Genomic DNA, 26,062 nt, shown 5'->3' on the forward strand with positions numbered 1-26,062 from the left:
TATTAAGCCTTGAATGATGGCAAATATTCATTTTGATATATGCAAATGAAGTTTCTCTCATGAATGACTAATTGCTTAATTGATATGTAGTCTATTGTGGCTGATTGGTTTAAATAAGTTATTCTTGTATTGGTTTGGTTGCTTTTGTGTAGGTTGTGTAAGTAAAGGTGGCAAAGAGGCTTGGTAAATAGCCTTATATCGTCCACATAGGTAGACACACGGGAGTGTGTCTAGGCTGTGTGTGACATACGGTCTGCCCCATGAGAGTGTGGTTCAGTCGTGTGTCCTCTGCACCTAAAAATTTCATGTCAGTATACATGGTAGTAAACACAAGGGCAGAGACACGACCGTGTGTCTAAGCCATGTGATGGACACGGCCTAGCACACGGGCGTGTGCCTTGGCCGTGTGACATTTTGGGGATGCTGACGTTAGAAATAGAATGTCCATGTTTTTTCACACGAGCTAGGACACGGGCGTGTCATGTCCGTGTGAAGGACACGAGCGTATCATGGCCGTGTGAAGGACACGGGCGTGTGCCAAGCCATGTGAAAACCCTTGTAGGTGTGCTTTTACAATTAGTTCTACTCGGGTGGAGGACACGGGCGTGTCCCTGTATTTCTTAGGCCGTGTGAGTCACACAAGCCTACAACACAACCATGTCGATTTGGTCACACAGGCATGTTGCCCTTCCCACACGGGCATGTGCCCCTATGTCAAGTGTCATTTTTTCTAAAGTTGACTAAAGAACCTGAGTTGGTTCTGAATGATTTTCGATGTGGGTTTTGGGCCTCGTAGGCCCATATTAAAGACATGTTGATAAGCTTGAGAAAGTTTTAAATTTGTTCAGGTCTTGGAGACTCGGAATTGGTCGTAAGCATGAGTTTAAGTTAGGTAACGCCTCGTATTCCGTCCCGGCGTAGGATACGGATATGGGGTGTTACAATTTCAAACATTTAATACATATGAGCTTCGTGTACATACCTGTACCATCTCAAAATTAACTTACACATATTCTCATCTTTGATATACCCGTGAACCACTCGGAAGAACAATGTCGGATACTCGGGAAATTTGCACACTAAGTGTCACATATGTAGCCAAAGCTACCTAAGTCTCATATCACATAGTTGCTCGCTCTCGAGCTGTTAACGGGCCTGCTCACACAAGCTCTCAGTCAAGACGTAGCTACGCGGTGCTGCTTACACAAGCTATCAAGTATTCGCAACATATGTCGGTATACTCAGCACCGGTAGGACGTACAAGACCAGCACCCAGATCACATAATCACATAACACATAATGACCCTAGTGACATGTCACTTGTATCATACCCTATTCCTAAGGTTCAAACGGGATTTCTTACTTGTCGATTTGTCCTCAAACTTGTTCGTAAAGTTATACTCATTCACATAATCAAATATACAATTCATGCAATATTAAAGCATTTAAGTACAATTATTCTAAATCTTATTTTTAACATACGAACTTACCTAGGTACAAAATGGCTAATAGTTCGATTTAGTCCATAACCTTGTTCTTTTCCCGGTTTAGGTCAAAACCTCATCTTTCTTGATCTATAATACCATATTTAACTTATTCAATCATCACATTATTCAATTGAACCCCAATAATACCTTATAGCAAAAATTACATTTTTTCCCCTACCTTTTCAACTTTTTACATTTTAGTCCCTAGGCTCGTAAAATTATTTTCATTCGGTTTCTTCATTACCAAGCCTAGCTGAATATTAATAGTACTCATAACAGTCCACACTTTTCATTTATTCACATTTTTACATACGTTTTACAACTTTTACAAACAGATCTCTATTTGACATTTTCATCAAAAATCAATTTGTAATGTTGTTTATCTAACACCAAACATTCATTTTCTACCATTAGCCATCAAAATACACAATTATTCAACATGGGTAAAATTTTAGACTTTTATTTTCTTTCAAATTAGTCCTTATAATAGCTCAATCAAGTTACAACATTCACAAAAACGTAAAAATCATTAAAAACGGGACAAAGACGGACTTACAATCGAGCTTGAAAGCTTGGAAAAATCCTAGCTATGGAGACCTTTGGAATTTCGGCTAAGGGACTAATTTGGTGAAGATGAACATCTTTTATTTTAATTAATTTTGTCTTTATTTACCTAATGACCAAAATGCCCCTACTGCCAAACTTTGAAATTTCACCTAACCATGTCCATTTTTGTCCAACTTAGTATAATGGTAAAATTACCATTTAAGGACCTCCAATTTAAAATTTCATAGCAATTAGACACGTCTAGCTTCTAGAACACATATTTTGCACCTATTGCAATTTAGTCCTATTAGTCAAATTGGACACTCTATCGATGAAATTTCTTAACGAAATTTTTACACAATCATTCAATCATACTGTAGACCTTAAAGAAATAATAAAAATAAATATTTCTACTTCAGATTTTTTGTCCCGACACCACAGTTCTGATTTGACCCTAAAACAGGCTGTTACAATTGAATTGTTCATTAGCAGTAAAATTTTATACCATTTATATTTTTTATGTTTATGAATATAAACTTTTGATAAATATTGTAAGCATATGTCTCTCTTGTTCCTTCACTCTTTGCGCTTCTATATCTTGTTCCTTTTTATTTTCTTTATTTTAGGGATGATGGCAAAAATTATCCTACACTTGTTAAAATGTTCAATGTGGTACTTCAAATTTAATTTTCAAAATATCCAAAGTCGACTTGAACTTTAATTTGTTTATATCAATTATTGATAAAATTGAACACGTGACCCAATCATGGTCTACAACGTGGCATTGTGCAATAGTCCAAGTCAAAGGACTTGGAAAACTGTAACTTCCCTCATCCATCCCGAAATACGTGAGTCGCGTGATTACATGCAAGTGTATACGATCATACAAGTAATAAGTAGTAAGTATAGAGTTATCGTCTCCACAGGGACTATTCTGTAAATTATTCGTAAAGTTAATTATAAAACAATTTGATTAAATAAAATAAAGGAAAGATTTAATTAATGAAAGTTAAATTTGTAAGGAACGTAATCAGAAGTCAAATACCTACAAAACAAAACAACACATCTTGTAGAAAAATAATCACAACAGGAAGATAAACACAAAATTTAATAAAACGGAACATGAATATACTAAAATAAATATTTCACTTAACAAGAGTTTATTGACATTTATAGAAAGAATATCACAAAAAGATCATGGCAATATGAAAATTTATTAAACCAATTTTAATTAAGGCATAGGCTTCTCTTGAAATTCTTATTATGTTCCTAAGTTAATAAGCATATGTCTATGTCAAAACTAACCTAGAAATCACCCTTTCTAGTGTTGGAAAAATTATAATTTTTGGAAACTTTAAGGCATATTTTCGATTGGTAAAGGGGGAACGTTGAATCATAAAATAATGCTTTTATATTCTACTCCATGAGGCCTTCACAATGGTATATCATATGCTCAAAATGGTTGACTGATGAATGAGAAATTGATACTCAAAGTAAGCTACTTGTGAATATTTGTTGAGGAAAAGAAAAGCTTAAATCCCACATTAGTTAAATATCAAGTGTGAGATATGTATATATATGAGAACCCACTTGAAGTGTGATTGAATGACTAAGCTTGAAACCTTACCTCACGCACAGGAAATGTGCATGTCCAAACTCGTTGGGGTTGAGGGTGCACTCGTATGATATGGGCGACGAGAAATGTTCGTACCAGTTGGGCCCAAAATGGGCTTGTGGATATTTTAGCCTAACACAAAAAAAAATTATCTTAGCAAATATACAAAATCTAATTTAAAAATACATATATCCTGATTTTATTTTATTCTAATCAATTTGATTTGATTTTAATCAAATTGGTTTCATTGCTCTTTAATGCAAATTTTGTAACCTTATTCATGGATATTTTCAAAATTCCTCCATATTGAATGTCTATAAAAGGCTAAGATTTCTTCAAAAATTTTGGACAATCACACTCTCTCACACCGAATTTATTTTCCTCTCCAAAATTCTTTTCTTCTCCTCTCCATATTTTCCAACGTTTCGATGATAGAAAAAGACAACGTTTGTTCATTGATCACTGTAGAGGTGCTACTGCTTTGATCATCGTGTTGTTGTATCCTGAGAGACAATCGACCAACGTTTCTCCAAGTACTGTAAGAGCGGCCAAATTTGTCTTAAAGAAACTATGTAAAACAGGCCTCAACATCTAGTAAAACTTGATTTTTCTTTTTGATTTCTGGTTTTTGTTATGTTATTTATTGGTTTTTATATCTGATAATTTAAATATAAATTATTCAATTTATATTTCATATATAAATATTTGTTTATTTACATTTATATATTTATTCACTAACATGTTTTGTCCAACATCGAGCATTTACACAGTTTATGTATATAGCAATCATCTTTCGATATCGACATGATATGCACCATTTAGGTATTTTATCAATTAACCATTACCTCTTCTTAGATTAAACAATTAATTCATTAACCTACAAATATTGATCATACATTTACAACTATAATCATGAATTAAATCTAAATTAATGAAATAATTATTTGCACAAAATATTCAAAATACAAAAACCAGATAACTTAAATCATGATTCATATTAACTTTGAATGAACAAAATTAAGTCATGTCATATTAAATTGAAAACATAAAGATGAGAGGCAAACTTATCTTTTGACAAAAAAAACAATAATTAACAATAAAGAGAAAGGGAAAAAAGAGTAGCCGAGGGGGGTTACCACGACTAATTCACAATAAGGAGATAAAACAGTTGAACTACAAGGGGTTATCTGCTACTACTCCTTGCGGCTTCCCATGGTGACTTTCTTTTTCTTCTTTATGTTAAATCATCTAAACGCTCTCAAGTCATACTTCCTAGTTGCTCTCATTTTTGACAAATGTATGTCTTATTTTATGGCAAGTGTTTAGCAAGCCATGAGAAACTCAAAGGAATTTTCTTTAAAGACTGATGTGTGTTGGTGAATGAGATGAAGCATCCTCTTATAGCTTTCTAGCCCCCAAATAGCAAGGGAATCCTTGATTTTCACCCCCCATTGGTGTTGTCCCTTGGTATGTGGATGGTGGGTGAGATGTTGCTTGGTTGTAGCAAAGGATTTGCTTGATTCTCTCCCCTTTTGATGTCGTCCCTTGATATGAGGAGGAATGAGTGTTTCCTTGCTAATTTTAACAATGAAGTCAGCTTGTTTTCCTTCATGTATGGTCGACCATTGAGTGCTAGAGAGGTGATGGTTTTTTACTGCTATTTTTAACCGTAAATGGACGGTTGGAGCTTGGTTCAAGGGGAATAAGGTGCTGATTTTTATTTGGCTAAGATTGGGGTTAATTCTACTATATTTGGGAGATGAATGGTCAGTTATGGGCTGCTAATCTTAGCAGTGGATGTTGCCAGTCTTATTTCATTGTAAAGTGGATAAGTGATTGGTTTTGAGCCTCCAATTTAGACAATACTAGGCCTCTATATAATTAAGTCTGAATTAACGTCATTTTGAAGCCCATGAGACTGCGTTGTGGATCTTTCAATCTGTTTTTGTCTAAGACCCAAATACAACATAAATTCTGTCATCCTTTCCCTTAGCCCAATTATTCCAAAGAAAGAAAAAACAAAATAACATGTATTTAGCATAAAATTCACAACTTAACACATTCTCATGGAAATAATAAAAAAAGATGAAATTAAGTGAAAACCATAGAAAGTGTTATTTATTTACTCGAAATTAGTACAAAATGTACATAAAAGAGTGCTAAAATATCTATATATTTTAAAGTTTACACACCCCCAAACTTAAATCATTACTTGTCCCGAGTAATGCTAAAAACATGTTATAATCTGTAGAATTTAATTCATCCAAATAGTCATGTAAAGGCAAAAGAAGTTATGCTCTCAAATTAATTCTGCAAGTTTACAGTTTGTATTTAGTATATCACCTAGTATTTTTTTGCGTATCAAGATGCTAACAAATCAAGATTTGAACCGTTAATTTTATGAGTAGAGTAAGTTCAATTCCATAAAAGACTTTAACTTCTCTAATTTAACTAATCATCATTCCTCAGATTTAAGACATGCCTTCATATGTTGAGTGTAACACCCCTTACCCATGTCTGACGCTGGGACAAAGTACGAGGCATTACCAGACTTAATCATACACATACATGCAAAAACTGAGCCATAAAATTTCTTTTGATTCAAAACTTTTCAAACACTTGCATGTCATCCCTTATTTGGGTCTACAAAGCCCAAAACATACATCAAGATTGATTCGGGACTAAACCGAGAACCTTAGAAAGTTTTGGAAAAACTTAGAAAATTTCTTTCCATGAAACAGGGTCACACGCCCGTGTGGACATAGGGACACACCCGTGTGCCTTTAACACGCCCGTGTCCTCAAGCCGTGTAACTCTCTATTTATGATGTCAGCATGCAAATCAAACTACACGGCCAGGCCACACACCCGTGTCTCCAGACTGTGTCCCTCACACGGTTGAGACACACGACTGTGTCTCGGCCCGTGTAGTCAACACTTAGGCTATTTTCTAGGCCTTCATGTTACCCATAAACCCTTAAGACCTTATACATATTAAAACCACAAATCATGGCATCATTTTAGTGATTAAACATTCCTTATTAAGATATATTCATAACATTAACATGTCCTCTTACAAACAATGCATCTACTCATGAATTACCAAGTCTAGATTCCTTATTTCACATCCATAAGACTTGTCATTTTGATGATCACTTTTACCATTACACTATGGTTATCAACTTACCCATCCAGCACTCATGTCATATTACCAACCAAGCTTGGCAAACAGACATAATCACATCATAAACACGAGACATAACATGAATAGTTAGATCTACAAACCGTAATCAATATGAGCCACACCTCATGGCCATATACATATAACTTAATATAAGCCAATACATTTGGCCAAAGCATAATAACACATGCCATAAAACTAGATCCCTATACATGCCACTCACTTGAAAGTTCCTAATATATGCTTCATTATTCCAAAGGTGGTGACTTGATAGTGTGATGTTTCCTCCGACAATCTCTAACCCCGAGCTAACCTGACAAGCTAAAAGAAAGGAAAATGAGGGAGTAAGCTTCACACTTAGTAAGTCCATATGAAATAATAAGCAATTTATCAATATGCTTCTACTAATTCTTACAACTTGATCTCAAGGTAATACTACCATAATTGCCTTTTTTCCTATGTTCAGGTCAAGCTATTTTCTTGAGTCACAGTCACTAAATCATTTATATCTGGAGTTAGAAAAATCCAAATTAAGACCTGCTAATTTTTCTAGAAACTAGAATCACATATATTCTGTAACACCCCTTACCCATGTTTGATGCCGGAACAGGGTAGAGGCATTACCGGACTTAATCACTAATCATCGTATAAAAACTGATTCATAATTTCACTCTAATTTAAAACTTTTTCAAACACATTCAAGCTGTCCCTTAAAAAGAGCTTACAAGGCCCATATCATGCCTTAATTCAACCACACACATAGGCAAGCATGCATATTCATAAATTGCATCATTTAATTAATAACATAATCAAGACTATCTACATTAAATGACTTTATACAATAGAGACCTTCAAATAACATAGGTCAGTATTTTAAGCCAATTCCTAGCACCTTAATAACAATTAAATGAGTCTCCATACATGCCAAAGACTTAAAATACTTTAAAACCTTTATATATCAATCAATAGTTTGATAGTGTGATTTAACCTCCGGCGACCTCCAACCCGAGCTAATATCTGCGACACTATAGGAAAAAGGAAAGGAAGGAAGTAAGCATTATAGCTTAGTAAGTAAGTATGTAAATATTAATAAACGATACATTATCATACTTTAAACAACGTCACAATATGTTCCCGGAATATTACCATCACAAACACACATACTTTTACTATTACAATCATAAACAGGTTCAAAATAAGCTGTCTCGCAGAGTACCAGCAAATAAATTATTTATTTCTGGAGCTACAGAACTCCAAATTACAAAAAATTAATTTTCCTTGAAACTAGATTCACATATATTCTTACCGTAAAATATTCAGAATTTTTGGTCAAGCCAATTAGTACATTTTATTCATTGAAGTTACCCCTATTTCACTGCTCAACTGTTCTGACCACTCTTCACTACGAATCAATTTTATCCTGGTACAGAATTCAAAGGATGTTCTCGTTTATTTCATTGAAACTATACTCATTATAAATTTCAATCATATAAATTATATCCCATAATTATTTTTTTACAATTTTTAATGATTTTTCCAAGTCAGAACAGGGGATCACGTAGTCATTCTGAACCAGTCTCTCAAAAACTTAAATATCTCATAATATAGCATTCTTTTTATTTCTCTGTTTCTTTAATATACAAATAGACTCATTAAGCTTTAATTTCATATCTCATTCAGCCTCTAATTAAGTTCATACAATTTTTGGTGATTTTTCAAAGTCACGTCACTGCTACTGTCCAAAACAGTTTTATTGCTAATTCACTCTTTCACACTTTCTTTGTATTAACCTCATTTTAACATACATATCACAAATCATTTTCACCACATTTCATACATCACAAGTATAGGCTCATGATTACAAGGTCACCATAAAATCATCCTCATGTATAACTTACTTGTTTATAACCTTACCAGATCCCGGTCACTTAATGAACACATCATTCACATAACCAAGTTCCTACACTTATTCATCACAAAACTCACAAAGCAGTACATAGTAAGTCTCCCGTTGAACACTTCGGATCAATCCTCGATACTTGGTGGTTTTAGCACATAGCTCCACCCATCATATAGTTCGGCTCTCTTATACACATAGTGAACACTTAGTACCACCCATGTGACCTAGCCAGTTTATCTCGTAGCTCTCTTGTCTACATGGTGTCCTTCACTTGGAACCACGCATGCGACCTAGCTACATATATCCCGTAGCTCTCTTGTCTACATAGTGTACACATAGTATCACCCATGCGACCTAGCTACATCATAATGTCTCATAGCTCTCTTGTACATATGATATGCACTCAGCACCATACATGTGACCTAGCTACATACCATTTGTATCATCCAATCTTTCCGAAGGTTCAACCGGGATTTCTCTCTCTTTTCCAACAATTTCACCAATCAAGTAATTATCAACAAACATATTTCCAATATTATTATAAAATATCATAATACAAGTAAAATTGATGTATCACTTACATATAAACTTACATCTCATTTAATATCAGGGTAATAACATTAAATTACACATTGTATTATTAAAAATCATATGAACTTACAATTGCTCATAATATCCATAATCATAGAAATCACATTTATGTATGATAATTCAATGCACTTCATGTACCATAGACATATTTTTAAATCAACTCATAAACTTGGCACCATAAACATTTAATTTAACATAATTCAGTTAATTCACTAAATTTAACTTTCAAATATAAATTACAATATTATTACAGTATTATTATCATACCAACTTACATACTTTATCAATTTCATATCGAATTAATATTGAACATTTAAATATCATAATTATACTTACTTTCAACACCTCAGAAATCATAGTAAATATATCAATTTTACATTGAAACATGCATAAATTAATGCTTATTATACATATGAACTTACCTCGATACTAAAATGGTCATTTTACCAACTTTCCCGATTTTCGATTTTTCTCCTATTCTAGATTCAAATCTCATTTTTCAGGATCTAAAATATCATTTTTACTTATTTAATTAATGTACTATTCAAAATAGTCCTTAACTCAAACTTTGGAAAAATTACAATTTTGCCCCTAAACTTTTGCATATTTACACTTTTACCCCTAGGCTCGGGAATTAAACTTCATCCCTTATTCTTATGTTTTATGAAATGCTGATAATTTTTCCCTTCTATGGCAACATCAAATTCTCACTCTAACACAGTTATGAACAATAACAACTTTTACCGATTAAGCCGTTTTACTCATTTTTGCTTAAAACCGCTTAGCAAAAGTTGTTTAACATAATTTCAGCCTTCATATTCTACCATAAAACATCAAAATAAACACATTTCACCTATGGGTATTTTTCCAAATATGAACCCTAGCTTAAATTATTGCTAGAATAAGCTTAATCAAGTTATCGGGATTCCAAAATCGTAAAGAACTTAAAAACAGGGCTAGAACAGACTTACTATTGAGCTTTGAAAGCTTGAAAACCCTAGCCATGGCTTCCCCCATGCTAATTTCAGCCTCCATGAAAAAGATGAGTCAATTTTGGCTTTATTTTCCCTTTTTATTTCTTTTAATTACCAAATGACTAAAATGCCTTTAAGGCCTTTCTTTAAAATTTTGTCCTATTCATGCCCATTTTTGTCCAAACAAAATATAATGGTCTAATTACCATTTAAGGACCTCCTCTTTAAACCCCCATTTCAATCAAGTACTTATGAATTAGAACACATATTTTGCAACTTTTGCAATTTAGTCCTAAAAGTCCAATTAAGCACTTTATCAATAAAATTACTTAACGATATTTTTACACAATATTTTAATCAATAAATAAACCTTAAAACTTAATCGGAATAAATTTTTTTACTTCGAATTCGTGTTTCTAAAACCATCATTCCGTTTAGGCCCTAAATCGGGCTGTTATAGCAACTTCTGTAAATAAGCCCTAACAGGCAAATTAAACATGCAATCTATAAAATTTCTTATCAATACTCTAACACATGCATCTAATCACTCGGTAAATCATAAAAATTAATCGAAATAAACTTTTCTATCTCAGATTTGTGGTTTCGCAACCACTATTCCATTTAGGCCTTATTTCAAGATGTTACATATATTCTTACCATAAAATTTTTAGAATTTTTGGTTTAGTCAATTAGTATAGTTTATTCTTTAAAGTTACCCCTTTTTCGTGGTCTAATAGTTCCGACCCCTCTTTAGTAAAAATTAATTATCTCATAATACGGGAATGGGATGATGTTCTTGTCTATTTCTCTTGAAATTAGACTAATTAAGGATTCTAACCATATAAATTATAACCCATAATTATTTTTGTACAATTTTTTATGATTTTCCCAAATCAGAGCAGGGGATTTCAAAATAATTCTAACTCTATCTCACAACAATTTAAATATTTCATAATATGAAACTCTTTTGCTTACATTGTTTCTTCTATGTGAAACTAGACTCATTAAGCTTTAATTTCATATTTTATTCAGCCTCTAACTCAATTTTCACAATTTTTTGTGGATTTTCAAAGTCATACAACTGCTGTTGTCCAACAGTATTTTGGTGGAATATAATGATAACTATTATAAGTTCACTTTCGACTAATCATGAACTCACCTATTCATGAATTCCATGTTCAAATGCACAATATAAGTTAACATGATATTGCAACAAAATTTATGATCATAATTCATACATCTTAGCTCACGGATGTCTCAACATTTCAAAGTCTCAATAACCATAAGCTTAGTGTACATACATGTACTCATCGTAATATATCATATAACCATACCTCTTGAACATGCCCTCCTCGGGACTTTCATCACATCTATTGCATTACCCGTTGAACCCTCGGAATAATATTGGACACGCGAAAAACTTGCACATAAGTGCCACATATACATACGTAGCCAAAGCTACCTCATAACGTGTAATGCTCACAATGAAGCTACTCACGGGTTTGCTCATAAAAGCTATCGATCAAAGTGTAGCTGCACAGGCTGCTCACACAAGCTATTAGGTATTCAACCAACTCAAGGATTACCTAGCCACCGGTAGGACACACAAGACCATTTCCCGGAACCCAATTACATGTATCGCATCCTTTATAAACTCGGACCAATTCAACGAGTTTAGATGCCTCATATATATCACGAACTTGGACTAACTCAACAAGTTCAGATTTCTTAATTCCTAGTGACATGTCACTTGTACCCTAGTCTATTCCTAAGGTTCAGACTGGATTTTTCGATACTACATCTCTGTTGAACTTACTCAAAGTGTCGATCACACTATCCATAGTATCAATTGCCCTTTCATAGCATAATAAGGCATAACTCAAATAGCAAATAAGCTTTTAAGAATTTACATAACATATATCACATAATATATATATCACTTGTCATGGATCATCATTTTCTTGCATTTCATGTAATATTCTTCCATATCATATTTCCACATCATAAACACCATTTCATCAACTTTTCTAATATATATATATTAAATCATACAATATATGCAATAATAGTAAATAATTATAATACAAACATAACATTGCACTATTATTATCATACGAACTTACCTCGAATGTAAATTTCGGCCAATTACTCCATTTTAGTACATAACCTCGTACTTTTTGATTTAAGCCCAAATCTCGGTTTCCTTGATCTAACATGATTAAATTCACTCATTTAATCATTACATTAATTAAAACATCCTATAATTCATAATTTGGCAAAATGATCGTTTTGCCCTTAGACTTTACAAAAATTACAATTTTGCCCTTAGGCTCTTAAATCGACTTTTATCGAATTTCCTCCTTTATCAAGCCTAGCCAACTTCTTTTTATAACTATAGCAACTCACGATTTAAATTGTTTCACACATTTACAACTTATTTTACAACTTTTCCAAATAGCCCCTTTTTAGGTATTTTCATGCAAACTTCTTTCACAAAAGTTGTTTATTACACAACCAAGACTCATTTTCTTCCATAAAAATTCATCAAACAACATAAATGCTCTCATGGAAAAACCCTAGACTTCCAACCATTTTGTAAAATAGTCCCCCATTAGCTAGTTCATGCTACAAGGGTCCCAAAAGTGTAAAAATCAACAAGAAAAGTCATCAAAATCACTTATTTGCAAGAGAACTAAGTGGCTGAAAGCTTAAGCTCTTAAAACCCCCTTGTTTGCTTCCATTTTCGGGGGGGAAGAAGAAAGATAGAAAGATGATACCTTTTTGTTTTATTTTATTCTATTTCTAGTCAAAATTAAGTCACCAACCACACCAAATTTTGACTTTTCTACTTTCTTTCTCTCTATGGCCGGTCAAGCACCCTTTTTAGGGTCTATTTACACTTTAAACACCCCAAATTTTAGTTCTCTAGCTATTTAACATATTTAGCTTGCAAAACAAAACTTTTGCCCTTTATACGATTTAGTCTTTTTTCTCAATTAAGCTAGCAATCGCTAAAATTATTTCACCAAAATTTTCATGCACTCATATAATCATGCTTTAACACATAAAATAACATTAAAAATAATTTCTCCGGCCTTGGAATAGTGGTTCTGAAACCACTATTCCTACTAGGCCCAAAATCGGGCTGTTACATTGAGTTCAATTGTAACACCCCTTACCCATTTCTGACACCGAGACAGGGTTCAAGGCATTACCGGACTTAAACTCACTCAAACAAACAAAATCGAGACATGAATTTCCATCCAAATTTAAAACTTTTCATTTATAATCATAACGTGCCCAAAACATACGTTGGGAGTGGTTCGGGACTAAACCAAAAACTTTTGGAACATTTACTACACTTAGAAAATTTTCCTACTTTGGAAAGTCACATGCCCGTGTGGGTAGGCCGTGTGGTCGCACACGTCTGTGTGACCTGGGACACGCCCGTGTCCTCAGCCCATATAACTCTCTGACTATGACGTCATCAACCAAATAAGGTCATACGGCCAAGTCACCCGCCCGTGTGCTTAGGCCGTGTGGCGAATTAATTTCCAAAATTAAGTGTAGATTTCACACGGCCTAAGCACAAGCCTATGTCCTAAGGCCGTGTCCTTCACACGGCTGAGACACACGGCCATGTCTCTGCCCGTGTGTTTACTACTGGGCATTCTGTTTTACATAATTAAGGTGCAGGGGACATACAGCCAGAACGCACGCCCATTTGGCAGACTGTGTGTCACACACAGCCTAGACACATGCTCGTGTGCCTAACTATGTGAACAATTTCTAGGCTATTTTCCAAGCCATTTGCTACCCTTAAACACTTACATACTTACATTCAATTCATGGCATACAACATGGCACATTTGATTACTCAAGCATTCACATTCATGGTTAGATTATGAATTGGTAATATCAACATATCATTTATTCAAACTATCATGCTTTCATATGGCATTCCACACCAATTTCATATTTGTCTATCATCTTTACTAACCTACTTTCAAGTTACACACTTGCATCCCCTTTATTGTCATACACATTAATCATATTTCATAAACCAAACATACATGCCATCCATCTCACTCATTAACCATAAGCAACCATAACCACATTAAAGCATAAGCACATTTGCATGCATGCACCAATAATTAGGGTTACAACCCAAATAATCAATGTGAGCCACCTCTTATGACCATATACAAAATAATCACAATACTTTCATGAGCCAACTCATTTGGCTAATCAATATGACACATAACAACAAGACCAAGTCCCTATACATGCCATACTCAAAATGATGAGACTAGCTATACCCAAATATTCAATTGATAATGTAACCAAAACTCCGACGTCCTCCGATCCCCGAGCTAGCTTGGCAACATTATAAGAAAGGGAAAGGAAAAGGGGTAAGCTTTAAAGCTTAGTAAGTTCACATACAAATAAAATGCAACTTAAACAAGCATTAATCATGCATTTAACACAATGAACATAATCTTGCATTTTATCAAATCTATTAAACTTATCCTTCATATATATATATACATATTCTTACCACAAGTTCATCATATCTCATGTCATTCTCATGAGTTCGATGTACATACCTGTGTCTGCTTACACATAATAACTTACTTTCTCATCTTTGACATATTCAACAAGATTACCCATTAACTTCTCTTAGAACTACCCGTTGAACACTTGGAATACCATCAGATACATCAAAATCTTGCACCTAAGTGCCTTATATGTAGCCAACGCTACCTCATATCACATATCACATGTTGCTCGCTTTCAAGCTACTCACGAGTCTACTGACACAGGTTTTCAGGTATTCGTAATACATGCCGGACTACCCTGCCATCGGTAGTATATGCGAGATCAGTACCTAGACCACCATAACATGTGTTAGATAAATCATGAACTCAGACCATAACTCTGAGTTCAGATGTCACATATATCATGAACTCAGACCACAACTCATGAGTTCAAATCACATAGTTCCTAGTGACATGTCACTTGTATCCTAAACTATACCTAAGGTTCAAACGGGATTCTTCGATACCACATTTCTGTTGAACTTGCTCGTAACATCGATTTCAATATCCATAGCCCCAATCACATACTCATGGAATAATCAAAGCATAATTCATAAAAAAATTTAGGCAATAAACACATGATACAACATCACATTAAATATGTATGTACTTACCATACATGCAATATTAAAGCATTTAAAGTATGGTACATGTTGCATTATTTGCAAATGAACTTACCTCTGTACAAAATGATAGAAACGAGCCTAATCCTCGTAAACCTTATTTTTCCCCCGATCAAGACCCGAATCACGTTTTTCTTGATCTATAATGCCAAATTTAACTTGTTCAATACACACATTGCTCATATCGACCCATAACACATACTTTGGTAAAATTACCTTTTTATCCCTAACTTTTTACTTATTTACACTTTAGTCCCTAGGCTCGTAAAATGAAATGCATGCATTTTCTTGGCTACCCAAGCCTAGCCGAACCTACACCATGTTCATATCAGCCCGTATTTTCCTTTAGTTCACATTTTACTACTCATTTTTACACCTTTTACAAACAAGTCCTTTTTAGGTGTTTTCACTAAAAATCACTTAGTAAAAAATGTTTATCACACATCAAACATTCATATTCCTCTATTAAACACCAAAATACATGCATGTCACACATGGGTAAGTTTTTGAATATGAAACCTAGCTCAAAATAATGGTAGAAATAGCTAGATCGGTTGATGACAACTTCAAAAATGTAAAGAACATTAAAAACAGGACTAGGATACACTTACTTTTGAGCTTGAAAAGTGAAGAAACCCTAGCTATGGTGTCTCTTGGAATTTCGGTACACACATAGAGAAGATGAGCAAATTTTGCTTCATTTTTCCCTTTTTATTCTTTTATTTACCAAATAACCAAAATGCCCTTAAGGCATTTCTTTCAAATTTTTCCTGTTCATGCTCATTTTTGTCCAAAATTCTAAAACTTGGTCAAATTGCTATTTAAGGACCTCTAATTAATAATTCAATGTAATTTCATGCTTGAAGCTTCTAGAACACAAGTTTTACAACTTATTCAATTTAGTCCCTAAAGTCAAATTGAACAACTTAGGCATAGAATTTCTTCATGAAAATTTTACATAAACATGCAATCATATCATGGATCTTCAAATAATCATAAAAATATTATTTCTATTTCAGATTTGTGGTCTTAAAATCACTATTTTGACTAGACCCTAATTCGGGATGTTACATCAATACTTTCCTCTCCACTCATGTAGTCAGCTTCCACTAATTAATCACATCCTATGAGGCTCTCCAAGTGTCCTTTTTATTGACACGATACCTCCATGAGGATGCTAGATGACTTAAAAGTGTCCCACTAGCCACTAAAACTACCTTTGGGGCAACACAAAACACGAGTGACGGACTGATTAGTGGGAAAGTCCGCCAATTAGGGATCTCACCAAAACAAGGAACTCGTTGTGACAGCCCTAAAGTGACCCTAGTCGGAAAGCGGTTTCGGGACCGCTAAACCGAGTCACCAAATTATTTGAATATGATATTTATTGTCTAAAATATGTTAATATGAATGTGTGAAAGTTTTAAGCTTCGATTTAGTAAATTGCATGTGAATTTAGTCAATAGGACTTATGTGTGACACTTTTGAAATGTGATAGGTTAATCTATAAGGATCTATTAGTGCATGTAATCAAAAGGGTGGACTTGCATGTCAATTTCCCCCCTAATTAGTAGTGGCCGGCCATGAGCATGAGGGTGGACAAAATGTTATGGCTAAAAAACATGTCATGAACATGTTGGGTTAATGCTTTATGTTAGGAATAATAAAATAAAGAACATGGGCAATAAAATATTAGTGTTAGTAGGAGGAGAAACAAAAAAAATGTGTGTGGTTGTTCCTCCATTGTGCCGTACCTAGAAGAAAAAAAAAGGCTCCATCCTCTTTGCTCTTCTTGACCGAAAAATCAAAGGAAGAAGAAAGGAGTTTTCTTGCTTCATGTTCAATTGGTTGGTGTTTAGGAGGAGGTATGTTTGATGATGTTCCATGAGATGCATGCATGTTTTAGTTGTTAGCTTAAGTTCTACCTAGCCCATGGTCTAAATCTTGCTATGTGATGGAGATGACACTCGGCCATGGATGTATCATTCTTGCTTGGTGTTGATGTTGTGTTGATGAGATATCAAGTTATTTTTGTGACCCAAGTTGAGATTTGGATTTTGGAATGAGTAAGGTTTTCGGCTATGGTAATTATAAGGGTGATGGATGTTGTTTCATGCTAAATCTATATGAACAATGTTAGTGCTTATATCTCGATATTTATGAGTTTCTTTCTTGGTTTTACCTCAAACCCATGAAGTATTTTTAATTGGAGTTGTTAGAGGTTTCGGTCATGGGATTATAAGCTTGTTAGTTTTGATGGTGAAATTTATGCCTTGTAAGGGTAAATGGTTCAAAGGAACATTCGGCCATGATGTAAAAATTATGGTGAAGTGATGTTAAATGCTTTGAATATTGAGTATATATATATATATTGTTATAAGTTGAATTTAAGGTTTGCTAAATTGCCTTTGTCATTGCCGAATGTGTGTATAGTTAAAGAGAATTTGTTTAAGTGCTTAGTTAATTGATATTGAGTTAATGATATGTGTATTCGGTCATAAAGTTGCACATGAGGAAATGTTAGATTAATGGTATTAAATTGCTTAATGTGATTAAAAATGCGTATGACCATTTTGTATTTGAGCTAAAGGTGGCCATATGACCTATCAAATTCATTGTCATATTCGGCCATAAGCTAGCATAATGAGACTTTAATAAGTTAAATTTGTTTGAATTAGCTCAAGAGCTTAGAGGACCAAAGTTGGATAAGGGAAAGGAAAAAGTGATCGAATAGCCGTCGAAATCGTTCGACAACATCCGAGGTAAGTTTTCGAGTAATGGAACTTAGATTATGATTCGATTAGATCATGTTTTAAGCAAATCAATATCATGCTCTTGTATGTAGCTATTGAGCCGAAAATGATAATGCTTGATAAGTGACTTGTGTTTGAATTCTAGTTATGAAAATGAAATATAGATGTGTCATGATTTACTGATATGTGCATGGATATTCGGATGATAACCGGGCTAAGTCCCGAAGGCATTTGTGCTAGTGTCTAATTCCGGGCTAAGTCCCAAAGGCATGCGAGTTACTATATTCGGGCTAAGTCCCGAAGGCATTTGTACGAGTTACTATATCCGGGCTAAGTCCCGAAGGCATTTGTGCGAGTTACTATAACCGGGCTAAGTCCCGAAGGCATTTGAGCAAGTAGTTATATTCGGCTAAATCCCGAAGATGCTTGGGTTTGGAAGTGAGCAAGCTTGCTGTAAATTTCGAATTAATACGCTCATAAAATCCAAACGATGAGGTATGTTTCGTATATGCATCGGAAAAGTCGATTCGTTTTAAATAGTATTCCGTTCAATTGATTAACGAATTTTCGGCCTTTAGTTAGGTTTGATACCTTGTGAATGAATATATTGATTGAAGCGTGAAGTGAGTATGTTTATGAGAATGTGCATATATGAAGTTATCCATTTAGCCATATGAATGTTATACCTTAGCCGAAACTAATTTCATTATTCAAAACTTACTAAGCATTAAATGCTTACTCCGTTTCTTTGATTCTCTGTTTTATAGATTTTGGTTCGTCAGCTATCGGGCTCGGGATTGTCGAAGTCGAAGTCGTCCACACTATCAAAGCCCTTTTGGTACACTTTTGGTTGAACTCTGAAAATGGCATGTATAGGACTACCCTTTTTGTTGTTGGTCATGTACCCTTTGGTTTTGTATAAATTTGGATAGCCATGCGAAAATGGCTTATATACACTTTGAGCATAGCATTATAATCGTCTTGTATGTTGTTCATTGAGAGGTATGGAAATTTTTGGTAACGATTAGCCATTGGGAATGGTTAATTATGATTATTTTGATGCTATGTATGACAAACTCTAGTTGATTCATGGAAAACCATGAAATAGGTAAGGTTTACCTTAAAAACAGATGCTGACAGCAGTAGTGGTGTGGATTTGAAAAATCACTAAAAATAGTAAGATTGGAATTAAATAGTGAATAAATTATGTAATTGAACCTTGATGAATCTATTTTCATAGGGAAGTAATGAAACGATCATATGAACAGTATTTTATGAGATTTTAAAGTTTTCGTGAAACAGGGCCAGAGCGGTTTCTGGATTCCCTGATCGGACTTAGGAAATTCATTATAAATTAACCAGAGATAGTTATAAGTCATGCCACATTTGTATAGATTCCTTTTTGAGTCTAGTTTTTTTAAAAACAAACAGAATAAGTATTGAAGCCCTGTACAGGGATATATATAAGTCGTAATGCATGAAGGTCAGAGCAGTCGAACCCTGAAACAGGGGATACTTTAACTAATAAACTGTACTAATTGGCCTGACCAAAAATTCTAGAAAAATATTTGTAGATGGATATATGAGTCCAGTTTCAGGGAAAATTTACGAAACTAATTTTCGAGTTTTGGAACTCAAGATATGATTTTTAAGGTGACAGTGACGCAGTTAGCCAGCTAGTCTGGAAATTTTTAAAATGGACTGTAAAAATAAGGGAATTAAGTCTGTTAACCCCTCGTGTCCGACTCCGGAAACGGTCTCGGGTACGGGGTGTTACACTCGTTAATCGCAAAATAAGATTCTATAAACTTGGTGAAGCTTAGCAAAATGCTTCGCCAGGAAGTTCTCCAACGTTAACTCTTCTAAGTCTCGCAACTTAGGTGATCTCGCCAGTGGAATCTCCCAACAATACTAGCTCGCCAAAAGAACATGTGACAATGAGTGAATTCCCTCCAAACACAACCAAGAGCACAAATGTGTTATGTTGTAAGGCATCATAACATATCTCCACACACACATACCTATAGAAGTACCCATCTAATCCTTGTGGCATGCCAATTGTATCCTAACTAATCTACCAATCTCATAAGGACATTCATTTTATAATCAATTAAAAGATTCAAAACATAATTGGTCTCATATAACACATATACCTCCTTGAATCATAATGGCACCCAAATATCATATATACATATTCATATTGTCAACTAAATGACCCGTATTGCCACACAATGCCCCATATTATTATGTGAGTGCTTAGAAAATTATCTCGTTTCACATATAACACAAGTTATTATTATTTCTTAATTCGCTTATTCATTTTATCATTAGGCGACCATGTCACCATAACACTTTCCAGGTAATTTATGTCATGTATTTCCAAATTACCGATAGGTCATTTTACATATATGTGCTTGTTAAATAATTCATTATCTCATGATTTGCATAGCATTTGAGTTCTCATTTTCACAGATCTTACTTATCACATTTGACAAAAACTTCTCTTAGCCATATATTAATCTTATATTTTCAACATTTTACTTTATTAAACATATTAACTCGTGTGTTCATTCCAATCATAACTTATGCCATGACATTTATTTTCTCAAAACATAATACCAATCTTCTTTTTATACAAATTAAACTAAGGTTATTAGTGTTACCATTTCTCTTCCCCATTTATCACAACACATCAAATCATATTTTCACACATTTTAACACATAATTTATTTAATCATTTATTTCAGTAATGATCAGATTCCATAATCACATCATTAATGGGAAAGATAACAAATCCAATGATACTTATCTCTTGGATATACTTATTCTCAAAACTAAGTTTTCTACACCTTAGCTCCTCCCTCATACAAGCTTGGGGGGTTCAATTTCCACCATTCCTCTTCTCATAAATCCAAAATACAACAAAAGCATTAGTATTCAAGCTCTCATAGCTTTCTAAAAGCATCAATCACAAATATCAAAGAAAGGAATGATGGAAACATCGTTTCTTAAAATTTTCTTTTTCTAGTTTCAACTTTTTTTTCATTAATCCTAAATCAAAAATGGAGAGATTTATGTGGGAAATGAGTTTAGGAGGTGATTTCCTAAGTGGTTTTAGTGAAATCTTAATATGGGAGGTTGAAATGATGATTGATTTGAAGAAAAACACAAGGAAATGAAGAAAAGAAGGCTGGAAAAAGATGGTGAGAGTCCGCTAGTAGGGGCTGACCGGGGGGTGCATTTCATCTTCTCCTTTTTTTTCTAAAGAAAAAATATCCAAGCCAAAAGTCAAAGGTTCAAGTGAAACTATGTAAAATGTATAGTCCAAGTTCAATCTCCACGAAATATTCAGATGCAAAGACTCATATTCAATATCAATCATATAATATTTCCCAAAAAAAAAATACTTCCAGCAAAATGAGCAAAAGAACTTTATAATGTAAAATTTGCACTATAATCCTTTTCTCTAATTTTATTCTTTTCTTTAATTTTATTCTTTCATCCATTCTATTTATATTTTATTTTCTAATTGCTATCAATTTCATTCAATAATCAAAACTCAAATTTAAATCTTCAAATTCTGCTTCCACCCATGCCAATGTGAATAATATCCTCTTCCAAAATAGAAACACTACCTCATGAGACAATCCTTACATGACATAATTCAAGTATCTACAATAAAAATTTTAATTAAATTGGTGTAACGGGTTAATTGCATATCAATTACATCAATAAAATAAAATATTATTATTTTTTAAAATAAATTGTATGATTTTAAAAAAAATTTTATTATTTTATATTTTCATATAAAAATAAAAAAAATATCCATATATAATAAGATTTAAACCTATACCTTTTTAATTTTCATATTTATATTTTACTATTCAACTAAAAGTTTATTTATACTTTTATCAATTTTAAAGTTGGTTTTTCATTCACATAGTAGATTTACCATAATAATAACAATATAATAATAATCAGTGAAAAGAGCGAGCCAACAACACTGAGTCCGAGGTCCACCAACATCAACACAAACAAACAAAACAACCCTTCATCTCGCATGTGCCGGAACCGACAACAGTCTTCCCACGTGTGACTTTCTTTGTTTTATCTTAAGCTTCAACCCCTACGTTTTTTATACAAAATAAAATGTCTCCTGTTAATATATCTTTTTAGTTTTCATCTTTGCTCTTCTTTTTGGTGAATCAAATTAAATGGTGAAAAGAGAAAAGGTTGATACTTTGTACTTTTTATGTGTTCTTTTATTACTTTATAGATCTTTGAGTCTCACTTCCCACACCTTCCCGTTCTTATTCTTACTAGTTTCGTATTTTTTTTCTTCAAGTTATATAAACATAAAAGATTTTCAATTTCTGCACCTTGAAGAAAGAAAGTTGGTCCTTTTTCTTGCATTCTTACAAAGGTACATCTCTTTTTCTTTTTCCTTTTAAATGACTGCTTTGATTTCAAATGTTTGTCTTCGTAGGTTTGGTTTGAGTTGTTGTTCTAACTTTGACACTATGTTTTTTCACTCTTTTAAGTCATGTAAAATGTCAATAATGCATGACAGTGATATATGGTTCATATTTTTTTCTCTTGCTTGTAGTTAACTCCTCTTTTTTTCTTGTGTTTGGGATAACGGATTTTCTTGCTTTAGATCTGTCTGTTTCTTCTTGTATAAAACGCAGTTTTGGTTGTTTTGCTGTATATTCTGATAAATGTTTCAATTTTAATGCTGTTTGGTAACCGGGAAAATTGTTTAAAGAGCCTTCAAGTTCGCTTCTTTGATTGTTAACTGCATTGAATGCTTCTTTACTAATGATTATTGACAAGTACGTATGAACTGTTTCGCTATTATTATACTTAGTTTTCTTCCCTTTAGCTCGGCTACCAAATGGAGCTACCAAGTTGTAAATTTGTTTATTATTATCGAAATTCTAATTTTTCTGAGCTGCTTGCACAACTGTTGAGTGTTGTTTAGAAGCAAAATGCAGAAGCCGCCGCCACAATCAGTAGACTTTGCCCTAAAGCAGACCTCACCCAACATCGGGGCCGGGCAGTCACCGTTGATAAGCTTTCGTGCACCTATGACCTTGTGGAGCAAATGCAATACCTGTACGTTCTAGTTGTGAAGGCTAAGGATTTACCTGGAAAAGATGTCACTGGTAGCTGTGATCCTTATGTGGAGGTTAAACTTGGGAACTACAAGGGAGTAACTAAGCATTTCGAGAAGAAGAGCAATCCTGAATGGAACCAAGTATTTGGATTCTCAAAAGAAAGAATTCAAGCTTCTATTTTGGAAGTGTTTGTGAAGGACAAGGATGTTGTTGTAGATGATTTAATTGGCAGGGTTGTGTTCGATGTCAATGAAATTCCGAAGAGGGTTCCTCCCGACAGCCCATTGGCGCCACAGTGGTATAGATTGGAAGATCGAAAGGGTAATAAACCGAAGGGAGAACTCATGCTGGCTGTTTGGATGGGAACTCAAGCAGATGAGGCATTTCCGGATGCGTGGCATTCAGATGCTGCATCAGTTGGCCCAGATGGTGTTACAAACATTCGATCAAAAGTGTATCTTTCCCCCAAGCTTTGGTATGTGAGGGTGAATGTCATTGAAGCTCAAGACTTGGTACCTAGTGATAAAGGCAGGTTCCCTGAAGTATTTGTGAAAGCTGTTCTTAGAAATCAGGCTTTGAGAACTAGAATATCTCCGAGTAAGACCATCAATCCAATGTGGAATGAGGACTTGATGTTTGTAGTTGCTGAACCTTTCGAGGAGCCATTGTTTCTATCCGTGGAAGATAGGGTGGGATCGAACAAGGATGAAACCTTGGGGAAGTGTGTGATTCCTTTACAGGTGGTTCAAAGAAGGTTAGACCATAAACCTGTGAATAGTCGGTGGCACAATCTCGAGAAACATGTGATTGTTGATGGAGAGAAAAAAGAAATGAAATTCGCCAGCCGGATTCACTTAAGGATCTGTTTAGAAGGAGGGTATCATGTTTTGGATGAATCTACACACTGCAGCAGTGATCTTAGGCCGACAGCAAAACAGCTATGGAGACCTAACATTGGAATTCTTGAACTGGGTATTCTAAGTGCCCACGGCCTGATGCCAATGAAAACAAAAGATGGACGAGGAACCACAGATGCTTATTGTGTGGCCAAGTATGGGCAGAAATGGATCCGGACAAGGACAATCGTTGACAATTTCATGCCAAGGTGGAATGAGCAGTACACTTGGGAGGTTTTCGATCCTTGTACTGTCATCACTATAGGGGTTTTTGATAATGGTCATATACACGGGGGAGCTGGAGGGGCAAAGGATGCAAGAATTGGGAAGGTAAGGATTCGGTTATCGACACTTGAAGCCAACAGGGTCTATACACATTCGTATCCTCTACTGGTGCTACATTCTTCAGGGGTTAAAAAAACTGGTGAAGTTCAATTGGCTGTGAGGTTCACCTGCTCAACTTTGATTAACATGCTGCATATGTATTCGCATCCACTGTTGCCTAAGATGCACTACATCCACCCATTGTCTGTGATTCAGCTCGATAGCTTGAGGCACCAAGCTGTGCAGATGGTCTCGGTGAGGCTGAGCCGGGCCGAGCCACCATTGAGGAAGGAAGTTGTGGAGTACATACTGGATGTTGATTCACATATGTGGAGCATGAGGAGAAGTAAAGCAAACTTTTTCCGAATTATGGGAGTTCTAAGTGGGTTGATTGCAGTTGGAAAATGGTTTGATCAAATCTGCAATTGGAGAAACCCTATTACAACCATTTTGATTCATATCCTTTTCATTATATTGGTTCTTTACCCTGAGCTAATACTTCCCACAGTTTTTCTCTACCTTTTCCTAATTGGAATCTGGAACTACCGTTGGCGGCCACTGCACCCTCCTCACATGGATACACGTGTGTCTCATGCCGTTGCAGCCCATCCAGATGAACTAGATGAAGAGTTTGATACCTTCCCCACTTCCCGCCCATCTGATATCATCAGGATGAGATATGATCGTCTCAGAAGTATAGGAGGGAGAGTTCAGACTGTGATTGGTGATCTGGCAACACAAGGGGAAAGGTTACAGTCTCTGCTAAGCTGGAGGGACCCGAGAGCAACCACCTTATTCGTGACATTCTGTTTGATCGCCGCCATAGTTCTTTATGTTACACCATTCCAAGTTGTGGCTCTTCTCATAAGACTTTATGCACTGAGGCATCCTAGGTTCCGCCACAAACTTCCGTCAGTACCTCTTAACTTCTTTAGACGGTTGCCTGCGAGATCGGACAGCATGTTATGAGCATATCATTCAAGGTCTAATTATGCAAAATAGCAAAGCAGGGCTCTTTAGTTGGTGGCAAATGCAGGGTCCTGTTACATGATAATATGTAATTTGTGTCTGCCTTTGTTTAATAATAAATAAAAAAAGCCTAAGCTTCTATATTCATTGATACTATCTACATAAGCCATCGTTCCAAGCTAAGTATACGTTTAAAGTTCAAGAGACATTTTTTTTTTTTTAGTTTAGCCTTTAGTATTTGAATAAAAAGCATGGGACATGAATAGGTGAATGTAAGAACTAATCAAATTTTAGTCATTTTATTATTAAGAGTAAGTTACACTCAAAGTAATTAAATTATTAGTAAATTTATGTTTCAATTACTCAATTTTAAAAAATTATAAAATAACTATTAAGTTATTCAAAAAATTTTATTTAAATTATTGAACTATTCAAAAACTTCTATATAAGTCATTAAGATGTTAATTTTAAAAAAATAATAATAATTAA

General features: G+C 34.4%; 1 pseudogene; it reads left to right on the forward strand.

Annotated features, from left to right (window-relative positions):
- The first annotated feature begins 22,409 nt into the window (after positions 1-22,409).
- LOC107961775 (FT-interacting protein 3-like) lies at positions 22,410-25,720 on the forward strand (annotated as a pseudogene).
- Positions 25,721-26,062: the final 342 nt, after the last annotated feature.

This window comes from Gossypium hirsutum, chromosome A06 (assembly GCF_007990345.1).
Source record: "Gossypium hirsutum isolate 1008001.06 chromosome A06, Gossypium_hirsutum_v2.1, whole genome shotgun sequence".
NCBI lineage: Eukaryota > Viridiplantae > Streptophyta > Magnoliopsida > Malvales > Malvaceae > Gossypium > Gossypium hirsutum.